Here is a 23177-nt window from a genome sequence, read left to right on the forward strand (position 1 = left end):
TACACTGTTATATTCTGATACTCCACAATATGCTGCATTTTTTTTCTCCAAATTTCTCTACAATCACCAACAGGAAATCAATTATTCATAATTTCTTCATTTTGCTTCACTGAGCCATGATTTTATCAAGCAAGTCAAATGGAAACAGCTCTTGTAGTCAACTGAGATTTTTTTTTTTTTTAATATATAGTTTTGCTCCATATTCAACAGATTACAACTGGTACTAAAAATATTATAACTGGTGCATAATTAATGGATAGCCTAAAAGTTGGAACTTCGCAAAACAGTGCAAGACAGCATTGAGCCATTCTTAGATTTTATGAAGAATAGCTATGCTGGAATAACCTGTAGAACATGAAGGACAGGTTACCAACCAGTTCAGGGTCAAGACTGAGGTCAGACAGGGTCTCCTATTACCTCCTGTTTTCTTGTTTCTATTTGTCATTGACTGGGTTATGGGAAAAAACAACTGACCAAAGAAAATACAGACTCCAGCGGGCTTTGTGGACACAGCTGGATGATCTACATTTTGCAGATGACTTGGCTCTACTGTCACACAGCCAACCATCAGATGCAGGAAAGTACACTTGCTTTGAGATTGAATCAATCACACAGTAGAGTCCTACTTTACCTACTGGGGGGGAGTATCACTGACAAACAGGGAGTTACAGATGCAGATGTCAAAGCAAGAATAGGAAAGTGAAGGGCAGTGAAGTGTTTTTTTTACAGCTAAAGAACATCTGGCGCTCTGCAGTGATACAGCAGCGAACGAAAATAAGAATCTTCATCTCCAATGTAAAATCAGTGCTGCTTCATGGCACAGACACCTGGAGAACGACAAAGACCACAATCAATAAAGTGCAAACTTTTTATCAACAACCCTCGAAGAAGAATTCTTAAAATCCACTGGCCGGACAAGATCAGCAATAAAGATGTGCGGACGACGACACAACAACCACCAGCAGCAGACGGATTCAGAAGAAGAGGATCGGGCACACGCCAGAGAAACCAGTGTCAAACACCACCCGACAAGCTTTGACGTGGAATCCTCAGGGGAAGAGGGAAAGAGGGAAAGAGGCCGGCCAAAGAACACCTGGCGACTGAATCTCTAGGCAGACATCAAGAGACTGGCATACACCTGGTATCAGATAGAAAAGATAGCTAATGACAGAGAACTCTCAAGGTCCCTTGTCGATGGCCTTCTATCAAGTAAGCAACCACAATATTTCTCCCACAACAAATGTTAATATTGCTGTGAAGGCGAGGCTATGATGCATAATCTACCACAAGACAAATATCTGAGATGGGAAAATTTGAAAGGGGAAGAAAAAAATCCCCACACAAAAAACAATAAGACAAGCTGACATGCCTTACAAAACCACCTGGCCACCAGATGTCCCAGCAAACAATACGATTATGCAAGATTGTTTGGTAACCATAGCAACGTGTATGCATGTCAATAAGTGAGCACTGGAATTTTCCCTGATCAATGACAAGGGCTTGTGGATGTAAAACGGAGGTGTGTTGTGATTGTATCCTGCTTCATGTATGTTGGCAAGTCCTGGCCATTAATGCTCATAATCAGTTAATTCTCCATAAGCTCTTTGGGACACAAATAAAAATGGAAGGTGCAGTTAAAGTGCGGCTTGACTTGATGTCAGTCACTGTAATTTACTTTGTCCATGTCGGTCCATGACTTTTGAATAAATGAATGACCTGTCAGTTCATGTAACGTCATTTTTACTCCCCTTGGGTTTGTTTGTAATTCTGTAAATACAAGTGAACAGGAAATGAACCAGAAGAAAAGGCAATAATATATCTTTTTAAAAAGGGACCAACTGACCCAAACTACAGGTGAGTAGATAATCTAAAACTAATCAGAAAAAGTATTTTTTCACTTTTTCTTATTGCCATTTATGACATTCCTACACAAGCACCTCAGAACTTGTAATTCCCTCAAAACGATTGGCAAGAATCGTCTTTGCGATGCTCAAGGTGGGTCCAAACCTTCAACCTTTTGACACGTGTAGCCCATCTTTGTGAGAGACTGAAAAACTGTGCAGTCTAAGCTTTTATTTTTGTCCTGCTCTGTGTGCAATCATGCAGAAGGAATAGACAAAAAAGAAACTGGCAATTTAACAGTTGGACTGCGAGCTTGATGATTTGACTCGGGGCTCTGTGACAGATGATTCAAATCAGAAAATTTAAGGGGGCCGCACTCAGTGTCAAAGAGTTTACACTACATTCATTTATTTCTCACCAGAACAGCCTCACAGCTCTGAAGGAGTCACAGTGCTGAACAATTGGATCTAGTCACAGGAAAGTCTTAACGTGATTTCTCTTTTTTCTCTAGCCTCGGGACATCACTGTTTCAAAAGATGTTTCAAAGATCATAACCATGGAGCATTTTTCTCCCAATTCCAGGAGCCAGTTAATTACGGCCGCATGAAAGGTGATCAGATTGCCTCCCCAGCGGCGAGCTCATCAAACGAGCAGCCTACAGGCCTTGTCGGGATTCATCAGGATCTCCTCTCCACTCAGCCAGGCTGTGATGACTTTGTCTCTCAGAGAACCGGTGAGAGCTGACTGTGAAATATTGAGCCCAGAAATATCATCTGATTGACCATCTCCTGGTCTCCAGCTGAGCTGTTCTGCCTGACTGTGATGACTGCCAGAATGTGACTGAGCTGTCACAATGACAGAGCTGCTGATAGAGCTGAGAGTCAAAAGCTGAGCATGGAAAAATGAAATATTACCTCCCGTTATCACTGCCAGCATGTTGCTGGTGTAGCCCTGTGCTCTCCTCTTCTTCTGTACTTGAATGTTAGAGCATAAGTGACTAAACTCTTACAAATGACAGAATTTTAAAGCTACACTTTTGAACAGTTTGAACTTCCAGACTGGGTTAAAACATAGTTTAGTTTCCAACCTAGACGACTTCACATTAGAGTGCGTTTGTGTTTTTTTTTATTTTTTTTTTTATAGCTGTTCACTAAAAACAGCATGAGAGCGGGGAGAGTGAACCAAAACATTAAAGCTGCAGAGCAGGACAGGTAAACACCGAGCTGCTTAAAGCTCCATAAAGCCAAGCATAGCAGCCAATTTGGGTGATCATTTTCTGCGACCTCTCAGATTGTCACATTGTTCTCACATTATCATTTAATAAATTGTTATTATCAGCATGATTACGGCCACTTTAACGGCAGAATGAGAGGAAACCAGAGAGACGAGCAAGAAAGAAGAAATCGAAAATCTTGGCAGATTCAACTTTAACATCCCCTTAACTTTCACACTGAATCTTTCAGCTTTTACTTCTACAATAATACTTACAGGCCTATTTAATACTAATATCATCTGAGCAACTTTATATTGACAGATGTAGAACTGCTAATAATAATTGCTTTTGTTTCTTTTACAGCCCTAAATTAAGTTATGTTGAGTTTTTTTTTTTTTTTTTTTTGCACCAAATCTGAGGAACATGTTTGCTGGGAAACTGGCCAACTCAGCACTTTGTGTCCAGATCTATCCTACAGTACACTTTTGTGCCTTTTTTCTTTGACTACAGAGAAATCCTCTGCATTTTTGGATGCTAAAAATGCCCCCACTGTCATCAAAGTTTTCACATTTATTATACAACTCTTATATAAATCCGTTCTCTTCCGGAAATCATACCAGTTAGGAAAAAGGTTCATGGCCAACAAAGTATATAAATCTCATTTTGAATTCCTCATCTGCTCACTGCACAACACTGCACACACTCTCTCACACAGACACACAGCCGTCCCATGGCTTTTACTCTTGCCAACAGAGCATCTTTGTTGCTATAAATAGTCTGTTTCCATACTTCCCTTGTGGCTTCCTTAAAAATGTTTCTTCGGAAATCAATCTATTTTTCTCGACTGTAGAAATTATACGTTTTCTCACAAAGTATATGCTGACAGTTCCGTACAGATGCAACTGTGTGTTAACATAAAATAACATTGTCATCTTTCCTCTCCTATTCCCCTGCAAAAAACATCAGACAGGACAAGGACTCACAGCGGACAGAAAGGGACGGGAGAGTGAGAAACAGGAAGAGACAGAAACAACTTGTGAAGGACGAACGCAGAGGAGAAAAAGTCATGGTTCATTTGTGGGAGAATAACTTTTGCTACATCTTCTGGGAGACGCTGCTTTACTGTCATTTTAAGCAGATGTTACAAGCAAAGTCTTTATAAATGGTTTCAGTTTTACTGGCGGCCGCAGTTCTTGGTGCCTCCGCATATCACAGCTACCATCTGCACATATGGAAAGTTATATTTAGGGCTCAACATACAACATTTGGATTTTTAAGACCCAGGCTGTTTCTTATATTTTCAAACTGGAGATGCTCACAGCATTTTAATTTCAAAACCTACAATGCAAACAATAAACAAGAATCAATAACGAGTGCAATTCCCCTTCGCCATAAAATAGTTTGAATAAACAGCGAGCAAAGAAAATAGAGCTGATGCATAATTAAAGTGTTCTGAGACATATTGTTGACAAAAAACATTCATTACGGTAGAGAAAATGCTATATGTACTAAAGTCTCATTGTAACCCACCTCTAAGGAGTGATACTGAGCTTTTAATCAAATCTCATAAACTCACTGTATTGATACACAAATGGTGCAGGAGCAAAACATTCTTTCATCACCACAAAGCCCCATCAGGTTCAGGCCCTTGGATTGGTCACGCGTTCCAAAAAACACAATTAATTGCCTGTGTTTGGGTGAGGGATCACTCCATTGTAACTAGTGAAAGTAAAACAAAATCTCACCAGGAGTTGCCCAAAGATCATCTCAAAACTTCCCCTTAAGCACTACTTTTTACATTTGAAAAGACTTTTCACTTGTTTGTTAATTTTGAGTTCATTTCAGAACATTGAACATGAGTTCTTCTGACTTGAAGTCTTTTGACCTGAAATGATGGGTACTGATAAAATCGTCACATCAAGTTTCTATAGCAACGCGATAAGCATAGTCACAAACGTCCAAGCTTTCATTGTCTCTACCAGTTTTACAAGGGTTAGGGTTTTCTGTGACAAAAGGTGTAAAAAGCCTTTGAGACTGTCCTCCTGTAAAAAAAACTAACCCAACCGACCATTTGCCTAACATTTTATTGTTAGGCAACTTTAGTGGCCGTAGAACTTACGACAGGAGGAAAGGAGGTATTCAGGTGACGTGGTATGAAGAGAGACAAAGTCTGCATTAGGAGGAGGTTGGGTTGGATGAAGGAGTCAACATATCATAGGTCTTTCACACAGAACTACACTGTTCATTTCCCATTTGAAACCAATAGCCAACATTGTTGAGGAACAGTCATGGATAAAAGAAACCATAGCCATTTATTGTAACCACAACAAAGTCATCTAACCTTACTTAAACCACAGGTTTTCCATAAACACAACCAAGTACTTTTTGTGCCTAAACCTAAGAGACTGTGACCATTCCACAACATCAAGCATGTATTTATTATTGTTACCATGAAAACTGAGGTGAACTACACCTGCTGCCTGTACAATCCTGTAGGTCATATTATTGTTACCATGACAACAAAGATTCAGTATGCCTGCTGCCGGTAAACTCCCATGGCTCACAGCCAAGGTTAGGAACAAGCGACCCACATGGCGGTTTGGTTGGAGGACCCGTTGAGGCCTTTTGTGGCTCCAGGGGACGCGGTGTTAAGTCTGATAAAGTGCCCCCAGTGATGTCACTCGAGTCAGTGTCCGTTGGGTCTGAAAACGAGGGTAAAAAAATGAATAAAATCTGGAGGGTGTGTCAGAAAGATGTGAGCTTACCAGACCTCTGCTGCCTGCTCCTCATGAGGCTAGTGGCTTGAGGCTACATTAGCCGCTACTAGCGTAATCAGCGATTGAGTTGCACCGTGGGTGACAAGTTTGGACGAGGAAGAAAAAGAATATGGAATAAAAGGATATCTGTGGTTTGGCTGAATTGATTTTGATACTTCTTTGATTATGTCCACCATGAGTCTGACAATGTTATGGGAGTGCACTGCTAAATCTGTGGTATACTCTTTTAAACTTTCCAGAGACCCTTCCTTTTGAATATATATATGATGAAAACTTACTGTAATAGATGTCAAGTCGTGGTTATTTACTCAGATAATAATGTTAACAATGCAAAACATGATGAAGGTTAGTATCAAATTCAGTCCCTACCCCTGTACATTTCTAAATTATTCTCTGTACCAGCTTTGATTAAAAAAAACAAAAAACTATTTAGCATCAACACTTGATTGTGAGGAATCACAATGGGAGTCACGTTTTTGTCTCTCTGACAGACAGCTTAGCTGGAAAATCTGCACAACACCCTGGCAACGGAATACAGCGGAGGACGTATGAATGTCAAACACAGAGACAAGTAAGATGAAATCAGAAATAGAACAAAGTTGAAAGTAAAAGAAGATTAGGAATATCCTTTCAGAAAAGAATCTGAACTTCACAAAAAAGAAAAAGAAAAAACATTCCCCATGAGAAAGACTTAAGAGTACGAGAGAAAGAAGAGCCAGACATGAAAAAGCAGCAGGAAAGAGCTGAAGAAATATTAAGTTTGCTTCTTCAGATGCTGCTAACCAGTAACATGTACAGTCTCCAAAGTCTTCAAACACATTCCTGTATTTCCACATATCAAGGGTTTGCCTCAGCTGCTGGCCTGACTTTCACCCTCATGTCTTTTTTTCCTGATGAAGCAGAGTGGTATATGCGTCTGAGCCTCATTTTATTTCGTTGCCAGAGCCTTGATCGTTTCATCCTCAATGTCATTTCTCTGTCTGCTCATTTCTCAACCGTACAAAAACACATCTTTTTACCAGCGTTATTTCTACTATACATTTTCCTATTGAATTCAGACTGAATAAACACCTACATCTACATGAAGTCATTGCTTTTCTTTTTACGTTTGGTTTGAGATTCCTTCTAAATACAATCTACTTTCATTGACTTATTGGTTGTGCCTAGGGATGCTTAAGGCTAAATACGATTTTCTAATATTGAATTTCCTCTAAAATCAAAATCAACAGATCTGGTTAAGTATATGCAGGGAACTAATCCAACAAGGAGTGGCAGTTGTTGCTTTTCATCCCAACAAATGATTAGTTATTTTAGTTAATTATTAGTCATTAGTAAACAACTGCAAATGCCTCAGGTAAATTTGCATATGTATGAATGTAAATTTTTAAGTTGGGAAAAATGTATTTCCATGAGTGCTCCAAGGCTCTGTATGTATGTGTGTGTGTGTGTGTGTGTGTGTGTGTGTGTGTGTGTGTGTGTTTTCACTTTGTGTGCTGAATGCTGAGTGATGCTGTGCAAGTTTTTTTTTTTTTTTTTTTTCTTATGCTGCCTTGTAACATCTCCATCTATATTTAGATCAAACACACTCTTGATCTGAGTGTTCAGCTATTTTTCAGTCCGATAACAAACCATCAGAACCAACACAGCACCGTCCTCTTTACCCAGCCAGAGATAAAGAAATCTTTCCCTTATGAGATTTCTCAAGAGCGCTACTATATCATGCTACTGCTGCATCTCATTGTCCTTGCAATCATTTATTACCTTCCAAAAGGATTTATGGGAGGAGGAAGGGCAGTAAAATCTCTGTCTGTGATTTTCCTGGTCATGCATCATATGTAGAAAGGTAGAGCTGCTCTTATAACTTTATGCCACCAAGAAATCAAAAAAATCTTCTTGTTAGTGCAGCTTTCCCCGAACAGATAGCTTGCTAAAAAGGATGTGACCACATGGAAAAATCACGCCTCAACCGACAACTCAAACACACAGGAAACACATTCATTCGGCATCAAAATAATTCTGTACAAAAGTGTGGTGGTGTAGTGGCTGACATTTTTAAATTCCACACCTCATCTGTCTTCAGAGTACACCCAAATAAGTTCAGCAGTCTCAAATATGGTCACTTACATAAAAAAAGAAAAAAAAAAACTGGGGCGTACAGCCAGCAGGGATATTTGGCTGCCACTTGAAGTATTTCTCCATTCGCTCCCATTCACATTCTGACTAATTATATACATAAGTCTGGGCTGAGAAGCTCACGCCGCATTCTGGCACGCTATAAAAAACACCCATTTGAGCCAACAAAATACCACTTCTGCCTCGAATTAATCAAGCGTCCTTGTAAATATGGATGTTTAGCCACATTAGATGCCACTCTATTGTCTGGCTTCTGGCACACCAGGCAAAAATATTCATGGAGTGCTGCCAGTGTTATCGTTCTTCCTGTTCCTCTCAGACCTTATCACCTGTGTGTATCAGCCTTCTTATAGATAAAAGGGAGGGCCACTCCATCTCCAGAGGCAGGCCTTATCTCACCTTAGGGCCAATCATCCCCCTGAGACATCACAGTGACAGATCTATTGCCCAATCAGGACACCCCCACTGCACTAACAACACCGCCGCCACATCTAGTGGTAATCAAATACCTGCTACCAATGGACCATGGAAATGATTTGTGTGTGTATGTGGCAGTCTGAGCAGATATGGATGTGTGTGTGTGTATGTGAGAGTGTGTGTGCATGTGATCAATAGCCAGTCTCTGGTGTGGGAGTGGAAGAGGCATTCGATATCAGACGAGAGTTCAGGGGTCATTGCTTCCTGTATCTTCACTGCTCTATATCCATCTGGGTTTTTTTTTTTTTTTTTAATGCATCGGCTGGTGTTTCCCCTTTAATTATTGTCATTTGTTACACATTTCAGAACAGCACCTTGCCGCCAATATAATTGTTTTTCCCACATGTTGAATGCATTATAACAGCTTTATGTGTTTGTGGCTTCAAAAGGCAGCAGTTTATTCTAAATGGCCATGTTGAATTTCACATGGATGTTTTGATTTATCAGTTGCTATGTGAAGAAGTAATCACACACTAGAGCTGAAATTCATTTTGACAAATCTCACGCTCTGCTCTCTTGCAAACAACCCTCTCGTGGTCCTTCGCTTGGAGATTTAGGATGATAAGACAAGCATATTTTGGCTATTAAATCTCCCATAGTGCAATTTTATTCCAAACTCTGTGCTTGTAGATCCCTGCAGCTCATAATGACCCAGATCTAGCAGGGACTAAATCTCACTGAAGGCACAAATATTGTAAATAGTCAATTACAAAAACAAAACCTGAGACAAAACATACTAATTTATGCTTTTCCAGGATCAAAATGAAACAATATCTTCATCAAACAGAACAGATAAATGGAGCTGGTTCATGCCAAACTGTGGTGGTGACTGTGGTAGCTCTACAAAGGGTTTTACTGCAATTTTAAACAACTAAAGATCCCATGGATCCAATGATCCAATGTAACTATTGATTCAATTATGACTGAAACAAACCATATTTTATCATTGTTAAACAAAATCAAAACTAACAATAATCAAATGACTACAATGGGATTAAAACTCACAAGTTTCTGCCAAAGAACGAAGGAAAAAAAACTGAATCAAAATGAGGTGTCACAACAACAATGATTGATGATTCTGAGGAAAATGTGATGTTGGGTATAACTGTGATTGAAAATAAATGATGGTGACAACAATAACAATCATGACTAGTTAAATAACGTCACCTAATGCTGCTGCTGATGTCACAGGTGAACGTCACGGTGGTATATCTTTGCCAAACATGATGATGTCATTGTGACCTCAGCCTGTTTTGTTATATGATTGGTGACATCAATGTTCAAGAAAAGGCAAATACATACACACACACACACACACACAAACGCACTATGGCAAAATAAGCTTCTCAGTATAAAAGGCACTGTGTCCACTGCAAGTTGTTTGCATGTGCATATTCAAATCTGCACAAACGCACACACACACTGTATAAATGCACACTTGTGCCATTATGTAGAACAGCATGGTGGGTGTATGCCAGGAGGTGTCTTACTGCTGACAGCCAGGGAAAGGCTCACCTGATGCCCAGCCACCTGCCATCTGTCTGCTGAATAATACCATTTGCCTGCTATACTACGGGGACAAACATGAATACACCTGTCAAATATAAAACACACACAGCAAAATGCATAAATTCACAGGTTCCAGCTACACACAGCTGGTAGAAATATGTGCCTCTGGGTGGGCGATACTATCTTATTTCCACTGCTCGGGCCAAAGGCTACACAGAGGATTCAATACAACTGGCAACATGCACAGAAGCAGGTAGGAAGAATTGAAGAAGACACAATATTTGCCTCTCTATGTGTAAACAGACAGGAAATACTGTTCACTAATTAGAGAGCAGGTAATTCAGCATGAGCAGCACTGTATTTCGTTATTCACCACTGTTTTTTAACTTATTATTATCATCATCATCATCATCATCCGGTCCCTTTCACAGCCTTATACACAAGCTGAAGCTCTACAGTAAAATATATTTCCCCTGCATTTTAACCTCATGTGATGCCAGGAAGCTGCTGCATGATGAAGTTAAAGAGGTTCAAAACAGACACTTATGGCAAAGAAACCCTGCCTGTCTCAATTTATTCTCATCGTGCTTCCTTCAGGAGCACTAGATGAGGTTCCTCTCTGTATTGTATTCAATTCAAGGCCAAGGCTGCACATGCACAGCAGCGTTTTCTGAACATGATGATAGGAGAAGCAATCAGAGGAGGATGATGAGAGACGCTGCACTGAATATATTTCAAGGTTACCCTATTGCGCTCATCAAGGAATCATAATCAGCATGGGATTTCAGTCTTTTGAGTGATCTGAAAGGCATCAACTGCGCGGTGCATGTCTGGGGGGCTGGTTGGGGAGGAATAGCCAGCCTCTGAGGTTGGGGGGCGGGGAGATGGGCCAGATTTTTTTTTTTTTTGCTGGACTGACGGCACATTTTGCTCGGCAACGGAGGCGACACATTTACACAAATGTTCGTTTTCTGTTCCTAGTGAGGGGTGCGCAGCCCTGTGGCGGATATTCTCCCCAAAAATCACATTTGCGAGAGCGCAAATAAGCGCTGGAGGGCGGTCACTGTTGCTGCTAGAGACAGGTGTCTGTCTAAATACCGATATCGATTCTTTAAAATCATTAAGACACTATTCTCCACACATTCTCACTCAATCCGCCATGAAATCTGTCCCATTCACAAATCACGTTTTACGCTCCTTGGATAGGCTGCGTTTTATCAAATGAGAAACCAGCGTTGTGACTTGATTAAGATCCGAACTTGCTTCAGCAACAGACAATAGCTACACACTCCCGTTTCTTCTAGTTCTCCCCCAACGGCATCTGCGAGCATCACACACACTTACCGCGATGGGATGAAGCAGTATTCCGGAGGAAAGGCGAATCCATTGAAGAAAAATGAGGAGATAAGGGCGAAAGGAAGCCGTGAGCACTCCCACTACTACTTGTACTACTACTCCATCGGTTCAGTGAAGCCACCGCTCTCGGTTTGTGATGGGGATCACGCAGCGTGTGAGCGCATGAGGATGGATGCTGTGCCTTGTCGGGGGGCGGGGACAAGACGCGTACTCGGGTCCAGTGGAGCGTACTTAATTCTGTGTAGGGACCTTGTGTTACAAGCAAGTCGGCTGTCTAGTCCGCATATTCCCAGCCAGCCTGCCCTATAGACCTCCAGGTCCTGCTTGAATAGCCCTTTATTTTACCTTTCCTTATACCAGGGAGGCAGCGTGAGGTGTTTTCAGTGCTGCTTCATATTCATGGGGCTAGTCACGTGCAAGGAGAAGACAGGGTGAATGGTTTGCTGAGCTGTGGCTGTTGTGGTATATGCTAATGTTTATGTGGCATAGACGATTCTTAATAGTAGGCTACCATTAATTAAGAATAAATTATATGAGATGTATAAAAATTAAAGGTGTTTTAAAATTTATCTGCAAGAAATGTATTTCCTCATGTTATCCATGATAACTTCCATCAGTTAGACAATTATGGACCCATAAAAGAATAAATAAATAGATGGCAGTAATAAAAGAGACATACAATAACCCAATGGAGCAAAGTAATATAACAAATTGTAGTTTCACTTTTTGTCTCCCAATCTTTGGTTTAAAGATCCTATTTTTTCCACTTTCCCTGTGTTTTAAGTTTTAATATCCATAAGAAGATATATTTGTGGTTTCTCCTCTCTAAGGCTTCTCTCTGGAGCTCCAGTAACAACAGGTCAGTGAGGTCAGCTTGGGTCATGGCTGAGGGCAGTGATGGTTTTGTTGTGACATCACAAAGTTCAGGAAGTTTTTAATGTGGAAGAGCCTGAAAATGCAGTTCCTCTCACAGCCACTAGATTGTAGCTACAAGACAACTCAAGACTGCATAGAAATTAGTCAACAAGAAACAAAGACCACAAAAGAAATCTCCTTTTCAACTCAGCAATTTTCCAAAAATTGCTAATGTCACCTTCGCTTGTGTATTCATTGGAAATTATTTTAATTAGGATTTTACTGGTTATCACTTGTCCCAGTAACCGAAATTGAATTGGAAAAATCTGGACAAATCTAGGCTCAAAAGACCATCGTCAGTATCACCCATGCTGTATGAGTGTTTACCTCACCAGTCTGTTTTTATTTTTTAAAGCCACCACTGTCTGTGTAGGATTTGAAAAATTTCTTACTTTGGTCTCATCTGCTGGTAAAATGGGACTGTTGTGATCCAAAGCCACAGAGAATGAATGAGACTAAACAAGACGTGAACAATACCATTATCACAGGAGTGTTCTTCAGCTGTCATATCAAGCCACAATACAAATGGTTTTAAATACACCCACACAGGGCTTTAAGGCATATTCCCATTGGAACAAGCCAACTGTCATCTCTGTCTCCCCTCTTTTCTTCCTCCAGTTGTTGGTACTACCTTATCGCATAATATATCCCGTCTCAAAGGAGTGTCTAAATCTACAGTCCAAACTCTGTGACTCTAGTTAGTTGTAGCATTAGCACTGCGAGCGCACGGCTGCCAAAACTGGGACAGACGAGTGAAACCAGGGTGCCCATCTCTGCAACAAGAAATTACTGAAGAAACACTGGTGTGTTCAGTGATCTAGATTCAGAGAGCACGGTACATTACACCCTGCGCTCAGGCTCCCCCCTCTTCCAATCCTCTGCTTTTTCAGCCCACTTCTTTCACTCCTCCCCTCATTCCTCATCTGTGGCCTTCAGTCACATTAACCAAACTGAGCAGAAAAATGGATATTACTGTAAAATCATAAAATGTGCTGTCAGCACAAGTTATGATTAACAATAGAGTTGAAGTGGTCTGAAGATGTGATGGTTAAAATTGGTAATCAGGCTCAGGACGGGGGGGGGGGGGGGGGGGGTCGCTGGGTATAAATTAATATTATGAGGATAAGTGATGGAGTAGCAAAACTCTTATAAATAGCTGCCAAAGTGTTTTTGAGCAAGGCTCTTTACATCTTAGTTGCACTGCATGCGTGTCTGCACAAGATGCATTCAGGCATAGTAATGAGTTGTAGGTCATCTGTGTTTCGGAAGCATTCAGAGCCTCACACACAATCACGCACACGAAAACACAGAAAAATAAACTTGACGTGTAAAAATATGCTTCAGGTGAAAGACTGTGGAGGCGTTGGTCGGTTCTGAGGTGCGTTTGATGCACGTAGGGATGTGGATAATGTGAAGTAGATCCACAGGTAAAGGATTTTGAACTTGATCCTGACCTGACCTGTGAAAAACCGACCCAAACGCGATGAGCATGCATTGTTTTTAAAGCACAGCTGGCTCTGATCCATACAAACCCAAGGATAATTAGACCCTATCCAAACTGTGGTCGGCCCAAACAGACCCAACAGACACTGACAGCAGCCTGATGCTCCAACAATTAATGAGTAGCACTGTGTAATTTTTCTCTGAAGCTCACAGTTCACACTCTCCATCTGCCTCATTTTTTCGCATGTGATGATTATGTAATCAGAGCTGATGCACAGCAGAGTCTGCTCCAGTCCACTCAGGTATTAGATGCATCAACCAGGTGTTCTATAAATTACATTCACATATTCTGAACTTGTTGTCGGGAAACCCTAATCATGGAGTATAATCTTTGGCAACATTGTTTTCTACTGTAGTCTATCATTTATGTACTGTACACAAGTTGTAAGGAGGTGGTGAATTGTTGGTATACAAAATGCAGGACTTGAGCACCAGAGACCAGGTGTCACATCCGATAGAAGCACTTTGGATCACGCTTCTATTAAAACACCGTGCCCTCATCCCTTTGACTAAAAACTAACAAAACAAAACGAAACATTACCTTTCCCTAACTTTAACAAAGAGCAGTGTGTGCTTTAGTTACTGCGAGTTGATCTTTTAGGAATGTATATAACATTTTGTAACTTGGTTTCTTCCAAATATTTATATGTAACTTCGAGGAGACAGGGTTGGACATACTGATGCAGAGAATGATCGTAATTTGGGGCCAGGCTGGTGGACCTGTGAAGAAATATATAGCACAGCAACATTTGTAGAATTTGATCTGATGGAAGTAATCAGGGAGGAAATGGAGATGTTACATTTCCTTAGTCGTGACAACCTCGCTCCAAATCTGCCTTTTGCTTCTTCTACTTCTTTTCATCTGAATTTCATAATGTAAGGTAACTCTTTATGTAATCTTTTTCATCTTCTCAGCACTCTTTAGCTGCTCCGAGAGAAGGAGCAGTGTCGGAACAACTATAGTGCAAGAAGCCAAATTCAGTCTATTAATGTCTCCGTCTCATTAAGGAAAAAAAAAAAAAAGGATTTTGGAAAACTCTGGTTCCCAAGGTTCTCCCACTGGAATGTCTGCTGTGGGAAAGATTCACAGAGTTGTTTGTGTTTACTAATATTTTGATGGCACTCTCGGAAAAAACTGTTTACACCCTGAAATGAATGTGTTGCTCCTGTAGGTTGATTTATGGAATGCATCCTGTTTATAAATGTGATATACAGTCGGTTCTTCCACCAGAGAATTCAATGCGATAGAAAAATGTGAAGAAGTAAGAAATCCTGGGACCAAGTATAATTTCTTGTGCCAGGTGTTCCAGCGTCTAGTGCACTAAAAGAGCTTTGAATATAAAAGGACGAGGCAAGAACTCATCCAGTCAGCTACAGTCCTGGGAGGGTTGAAAAAGTCTTGTTGACAAAAGAGAGGTCAGATGAGAGTTACTCAAACAAACAGTTCAGCCATAAGTACACAGACTTCTCAGTATAATGGCGGCACGCAGAGGGCCATTCCTGCGCATCTTCACTCATCAGACCTTGGAGTACACGGATGGACAGGTAAAAACTGTTTCCTGCACCAATACATTTTTGTCCCTCCCTGTTGTTACATGATAGCAGCAGACATGGACAGATTATGAGACAATGGGCCCATGCAGGTGTCCACCCAACTCAAGAGCCGTAGATCCAGAGAGAAGTGTTTTGCTCATTTCGTCTCTTTGTAGTGATTGTGCATGTCTTTTTGGTTTTGGTGCATATATTTTTTGTCTCTTTTTGGTCAGTTTGTGGTCGTTTTGTATCTCTTTGTAGTTGTTTTGAGTCTCTTGGGGTCATTTTATGTGTCTGTGGTAGTTTTCTGCCTCTTTGTGGTCACTCAGCATCTTCTTGTGGTCATTTTGAATCTCTCTGTAGCTGCTTTGAGTCTCTTTGTGGTGATTTGATTGACTTTGCAACATGAAATGTAAACAGTCACTTCAAACAGATTCTCTGTGCCCAGTGGGCCCGTTCCTTAATCCATCCATGATCCATGATAATGGAATGAATCTGTGGATCTATCATTGCCGTTGGAACCATTTAAAACTTCGCCGAATTTTCAACACCTGTATCAGCATTTTTATATCTAATACATGTATAAACAAAAGGAGTCATTTCATTATCAGGCCTGTGTTCTACATCCATATGCTTGCTCCAGGGACTACACACATGCACACACACACAAAGAGCAAAGGAATATCAGCTTTCACTACATCACCGAGGGTATACACTTGTCGTCTCATATACAGTATGCCCGGCATTATTCTCTCCATCTCCCAGAGAAGCTCCACACTTACTGGATATCATCGTGTCGGGTTTCACCAATACGATAACGGGGAAAAGCACGTTGGAGGGGCACACAATAACAAGACAGTGTTTTATTAATAACCGCAACTGATGCATAATGATATACCAAAATCAATTAAAGCTAAACTGAAATATTTATTATGATGGGGTTACAGTATACCCAGCCTTAAATGTACCACCTACAGTAGTACCTTCAAATTCAATGACACTGTGCTCAGTTTTCTGGTTGTAATTGTCCCAAAAAGAGGTGAAAGGGTTATGTCATTTTCATATTATTGCCACATAACCTATATCCATGGAGGAAGAAATTAATCTTTGTATCATAATTGCCCACAGTGTGTATTCGGTCTTTCAGAGCCTCTGCTCATTGCTCTACATTTTGGGAGATGAATAATAGTCACACTCCAGATCTCCCTCTTCAGCAGTTTGCCAGCTGCCATGACTCCTCTCTCTGGCACTCAGTTAAGTGTCTCAGTGGGTTTCAAAAGACTCTTTCTCACTCTTTCTCCTCTCACTCTACTCTATTTGAATGAGTGGCTGAATTTGTGCAACTATCTACTTATTGATGGAGCTTCAGAGCTGCACTGAGACTGCTGTTTGAGCCTGTATGTGTCTGTGTTTTCAGTGTGTGTGTGTGTGTGTGTGTGTGTGTGTGTGTGTGTGTGTGTGTGTGTGAGACCCTTTATTCAAGAAGCTTATTGATCGGAGGGTGTTTGGTTTCTCGGCGGCTCCTAAAGCGGTGGGCTCGTTTCCATGGTAACGTGACAGGCTGGCCGCGAAGCACCGGCCTTGGCTGTGATTAGTGTTGCTGGAGAGACTTGCAAACAGCCAGTCACTCTCTCTCTCTCACACACACATAAACACACACACACACACACACACACAAACACACACACACACACACACACACGTACACACTAAACAGCAGACAATGGAGAGGTTTTAAATGTACCACCATGTATTTCCAGTGCTACCCAGAGTTTCTCTCTTTTATTTTCACAGTTGGAAAATAATATGTATATATAACGTAGAAAAAGCATTATCACTTTACAGTAAGTTGACAGAAAGTACTGTACATTAAAAACTGTAGCTTGCATTGGAGGAAATGTATCCCCTGAAGGCTGCTCGTGATGAAGTGTTACTTTATGTTAATTACCAGCAGTCACGGGTTTCAAAGGGATGCTACAACTTTCTGCTCATGTTTTTTTTTTTTTTTTTTTTTTTTTTATTTGTCTGCCAAGACACCAGTCCTCTGTCATTTTCACGTCCATCTGCATCGCTGCCATCTTTTAACTCTCTGGGAAGATGAGAAAACTCTGGGAGAGCTTGCAGCGTTTACAACAACAGCGTGTTAGCATTCTGTGTTGAAACAGGAAATACATGAAATTGATACTGGCATGTGCACACATGCAGGATTGCCAGTTTGCAGCCAGTACAAACCAACTGGATTGATTTTGATCCCACTTGTGAGACCATTTGTTGTCCAAACAAGTGAAAGTTTCCATGCAGATTTGTAAACTGAAGGCTACCACACAGCTGAAATGAGCACAATGGTTTCACTATGTCATTTCCTTTGTCACAGCATCAGCTGCAGCCTAAACTTGCTGATGTTGTGAGAGTAGATGTGACTTAAATGACTGGAACAGGAACAATAATTCCACAGAGGATGTGTCCAAACCCTTTTCACTACTATACATTTTTATAATGAGCAAATCTACTCTGCAAGTTCAACTGTGATATTAACCTTGTTAGAGAACATTTTCTTGATGAATACAACATGATGACATGATGTATTATTCATTATTATTATAATGCAGTGTTTGACATAGTTATAATTGGGGAGTAAGCCGCCTCAAACATGACACATCTTTACATAGAAGTAAACAAAAGAGTTCAAACCTTTGATTCCAGGTCTCAGGAGTAGGCACAGATAACTGGTTATGGTTGGGGTAAGGTGGAGGTCAGGGTAAGTATCATTAGGCAGCACAGGTTGGGGTTGGTTAGGTTCAGGTTAAGGTTAAGATGGGGAAACAGAATCTACTCCTGACCAGTGGAATGTGACACCAACCTAAATAAAACTCAGACTAAAATGGCAAATGTTAAACTTCACCAAAACATTCAGAAACTAATATTTACTGAGTGTTTCGGCCACTTAGGGTCAGCGGAAACCTTTAAAAGTTGACACATGTTCGCAAACAGCTTATATACACATCCAGAAGACTCAGAGCAGCAACAGCATTAGCATTTATTTGAGGTCACGCTCGTGTCAAACTTGGCCAATATTCACTCTCCTTTAAGCCACTGTTTGGGTTTGTTCTCCCGAAGGAAATATCTGTCTCTCTAGCTACTAAATGCTTTATCTGTCTGCTGTCTGGTGCTGGACATCAGAGCTGTTTTTCCTCTGACCGAACCAAAAAGTTGTGGGCCATAAATCCAACACTAGCTGAAAGACAGTAAATTTCCCCATAAGGGCTGGATGGGGGGGAAACGCAGAGTGACCCGTCTCGCACACATGCAGTCACATGATTCACTGTTAATGTACAAATATTGACTGTAGCATTTTTACTGCACTTCTAACACTGAACATTTGAACCAAAACACCAACAGCACAGCAGTTATGTTTCTTTGTCTCAATGGAAATGCATCAAACATGTTGCATGCACAATCATTCAAATTGATATGCATTTCCATGCATATAGCTCAGCTGAGGTATTAGTCATTATGTTTGTTCAGAATCAAAGTTCACACACAAATATGTAAAAAAAACAAAACAAAAAAAAAGCATGCATCCACACACAGTCTGTATTGTGCAGGAGTCATGCTGATCTGCTGCTATAAATAACTTGGCTCAGGAGGTTGTCGTGGCAACCAACAAACTGATGCCAGGGCGGGAACGCTCAGCCCCTTGAAGAGAAAGCACATTCACTGGAGGGACAAGCAGAGAAAAAGGAAAGATGTAAAGAAGAGGAGAGCCATGGGAACAGAGAGGGAGGTCGGGAAAGATTCCTGAAGATATAAAAGAGCAATATACAGTAGAGAGAGAGGAGAGAGGTGATGCAGAAGAGGAGGAGAGGGATGAGAGGAGAGGGAAAGATGTAAATGATAAGATAGAGTGGGGAGAGAAGGCTGAGAAGAAGGAAGACGTAGAGAACATAAACAGTGGTGATGAAATGAAAGTACAAAGAATTGAGACAGCAAAAAGACAAAAGACAAGAGGGGAAGAGGGTGAGGAAGAAGGATTGGAAGAAGATCAAGGAGGAATGAGAAGAAGACCATGGGATGAGGAGATGACCAAAGAGGAGAGGATGGGCCGTGAATAAGTAGAAGAAATAAGAAGGGAGAAGGGGATAAAATAGAGGGGAATTGAGGGTGGGGGAAGAAAGGAAACGTTAGTCTGTTAAGTTATTAGAGACATTAATTCATAGACAGCCTCCAATTTAGTCAGGAGCTTCAGAGCTAAAAGCTGGACACAATCGTCATATTGTGCATATCCTCACCATACACACACTGTATGGTCTCATGCTGCTGTTGGTTTAGGCAAGGCCTCTGTTCCAGTTAAAGGAATAGTTTGGCATTTTTGGAAAATTAAACTGCCAAGAGTTAGCTGAGAGGATCAACACCGCTCTCGTACCTATAGCCGTTAAAAATGTGTCCAAAGGTAACAAAGCCCACTTACCAGCATCTCTAAACCACACTTATTAACATGATATTGTCCAATTTGTTTGATTAATAAAATAAAGTGACTATGCTGGTTGTCATGGGAAATCTTAAATCACATACAATACTGGGATCGTATTCTAAATGTATGGCAGGTTTGGGGAAGGCTCTTATCTTGTTCCAGCATGACAATGCCCCCTGTCCGGAAAGTGAGGACTATAAAAGAAATGTTTCTCTGAGCTTGGTGTGGAAGAACTTGACTAACCTGACCTAACCCTAACCCTAAGCCAACATCAGTGTCGACCTTACTGATGCCTTTGTGACTTTTTCCAAAAGAGTGGAGGCAGTTACGGCAGCATAGCAATGCCAGGCTCTATCCCACATTATTGCCCCCCAACCTCCTCCCCTTTATTGGCCATGCCGGACAGATGCTGGTGCTGACCTAGACTCAGACTGCCTGCAACTCCCAGACTCATACAACAGCTGTCTGGCCTAATATGTGGTGTACGTCTGTGTGAACAGACACTAATGCTGACATGAAGCTTTAACAGGATCACAGGGAGTGGGGAGTGGGGGGGTGGGGGTCACAGCTGGGAAAGGAAAGGGTGCCGAGGGCAGGATTAATGTGCGAGAGGGGGCGATAGAGAAGAAGGAGATGTTTAAATAAGTGGTAAAAATCAGAGAGGATGGGGTCAAAAGGGGGTTGAAGGGCAGAAGTGTGGGGCAGCTGAAGTGTATTTGAAGGGGAAAAAAAAAAAGATGCCGGGAGACGTGCAAGGAGAGTGAGAGGGATGACGGGAAAGCACAGACTGGGGACGATCAGGGAAAATGTGGGCTTAAGGAAGCGAGAGAAGGGGGTGCAGGGAGGATTAGTGAGGCAAGACAAAAGCCCAGTGCTGCAATGGGAGCTGAAGCTTTTCATCTACATCCACCATAAATCATCACACCCATTCTGTGGCATCTTCTTTTTTTTCTGTCCTGCTTCATTCTGTGTTTATCTGTTTGATCACAAACACAGCTGGTGGAAAATCCTCTCTGTTGTTGTTTGCGTCCGTTCCTACACATCTCCTCATTTGTCAGTTTCTTTCCATTTCTCAGACTCCTTCCGTGTCTTCCCATTTCTCAGCTTCGCCCCGTGTATCTCTCGCGTTCTACATCTTCATCTCTCCCCGTCTGTGTACATCCATTTGAAGGCAGTGACGGAGGATTTCCCCAGAGAAATCCCACAAGACTGAGGGCCTCCAGAGTGTTACTCATTTCTTGCAACACAAGACACAAAAAAGAAAAAAGAAAAAAAAATCAAACTAAAAGTTTTGCTTCAGAGCCATGTTGGTATACACTACATCCAACTTTTCAAACAAAGCATGGGAGTATGGGGGCAGACTGCTATTAAATCTGACATTTCAAATGTCTCCCTTAAACTGTCCTCTGGCTGCAGTGCTTGAACTATGTACAAAATATGGGAGGATTTGCTGCAGGAGAACAAGCAGTCTAGATTATAGCTTCTTTTATTACAGCTCTTGTGGTGTTCGGTGCTTTCAATACTCAATACATCTGAACGAAAGAAAAACAGCCCGAGAATGCCAGCTTTTTAGTGCTGATGCCACATTTACTAAACACATTCAATTACAGATTTAGAAAAAATAAATAATTCACACTGAAAAGAAACAGAAACATGAGCCCAGTCCTATTCATCCTCGGGTCTTACACGATTTCAGTACAATGGAGTGTGAAGCTTGACAAAACACAGCGGCCCAGTTTTCATGTTTATCAAAATGAAGTTTGCTGCAAATTAAAAGCCAATAATACACTTTTTTTCACGAGAAAGTTACTACAGTTCGAAAGTAAAGGTAAAAGCTGATCGCAATAGAAATGTTCCACTCAGCTGTGTGCTGGGTCTGTGAGCGGTGATGATGATCAGATGACACCTCTTGAGGTGAACACTTTCAACTGAATGGGAACAGATGTTTCTCAGAGAAGCATGAATGGGGGGCTGTGATGTCACCGGAGGATGGATTTAAATGGTTGCTATGGCAATGTCGATTAAGCTATACACTTTAAGACACTAATTGACACGCACAAACGAAAACTGTTTGAGGACTTTCTCTGACTGAATTAATTCTGTACTTCACTCGAGGCTGAAATTTCATCTTAGCCTCCATTATTTATGTCTTAATTTAAAAGCCAAATCCTAAATCTGCAGTTACCTTCTCCTCTTAATAAAACGCTCATCCTATGATTAACCAAACCTCAGGCAAATTAATCATTATTCTAATCTGTAATCCGTAAACCCAGAGTCTGGCCCAAAAATAACTCTCTAAAAATGCGAGGAGCAGCAGCAGGATGTCCTCAAAACACAGATTCCTCTCAGGTTTTCTGGTCTTGTGAGGACATTGTCCTAATAAGTATTGAAATGTACTCGCACATTCTGTCATACACAAACATGCAAAACACACACTATCACACACTTTGGTGCATTTTCACACATACGCCTTAGGGTGCTCTCTCACAAACTCTGTACCGTGTGGTCTGACCTAAACAATGTCAGAGGATTAAACACACACACACATGTACACAAGCTGCACACACACATATACATGGTACAAACACACAAAGGTGAGTTGTGCTGCCTATTTGTGTGATTAAATCAGTGTTGTAAGGTGGAGGAGGCGGCATTCATCTCCATTAAGAGACTCAGAGGGCTGAAAGCTCATGGACGCACTGTGACTCAACACACACACACACACTCACACACTGGGGACACAAAGAAACAAACACATTAGTAATGGAGTTTGCTCAGGGCACTGAAGTGTCCAACACAGAAATATGAAAATGTGAAACTATCCAAATACTTTATATGTTTATATGTTTGTTTGAGTCAATTCTGCTTTGTAAATTTGCACATTTGGCATCCCACACAGAGGACCTGAAGTGTGATACAAACTATCCTCCACACCAAAGATGTAATTTATTGCCGGCCAGAGCAGAAATGCGCTGCCCTTGAGGATAAATAATGTAGACTTACATCTGCAGGAGATAAATAATACAATATACAAGCTTTTGTTTCCTCCTCTCGTCCCTCTTCAAGCATCTACAACCTTTACTTCCCCTCCTCTCCTCTTGTGTTTTGTCACCTCTCCTCCCCTCACAGTGTCTCACAGGTCAGTGAACACAGCACAAGTACAAATGTGATGCAAATCTCACAGCCACCCGTCTGTGCATAAATATATTCCTCCATGTTGCAAGATCCATGTGCCACAGAATAGAGCAGAATAACATACAATGCATTGCAATACAATATAATATAACATAATACAATGTCTCTTGAGCTTAGACTTTTATTAGCTGGGATGCTGATCCACCCCGCAAAAGGTCAGTGTTGTCTCATCAAAATGACTTTGTCGTCGTAAACGCCGTGGACTGATATGAACATAATGTTTGATTGCAATACTAAATGATTTGTTTAAGAT

The 23177-nt window shown here is 41.1% G+C and overlaps 1 protein-coding gene across 2 annotated transcripts in view; it reads right to left on the bottom strand.

Annotated features, from left to right (window-relative positions):
- The window catches only part of plppr1 (phospholipid phosphatase related 1), a 50060-nt gene extending 38437 nt beyond the window's left edge, over positions 1–11623 (bottom strand). For both annotated transcript variants that reach the window (XM_056403949.1, XM_056403950.1), the window contains exon 1: positions 11296–11623. The gene's annotated coding sequence lies outside the window, so the exon portion shown is untranslated. The remainder of the gene's footprint in view (positions 1–11295) is intronic.
- Positions 11624–23177: the final 11554 nt, after the last annotated feature.

Source organism: Seriola aureovittata, chromosome 18 (assembly GCF_021018895.1).
Source record: "Seriola aureovittata isolate HTS-2021-v1 ecotype China chromosome 18, ASM2101889v1, whole genome shotgun sequence".
NCBI classification, from domain to species: Eukaryota; Metazoa; Chordata; class Actinopteri; order Carangiformes; family Carangidae; genus Seriola; species Seriola aureovittata.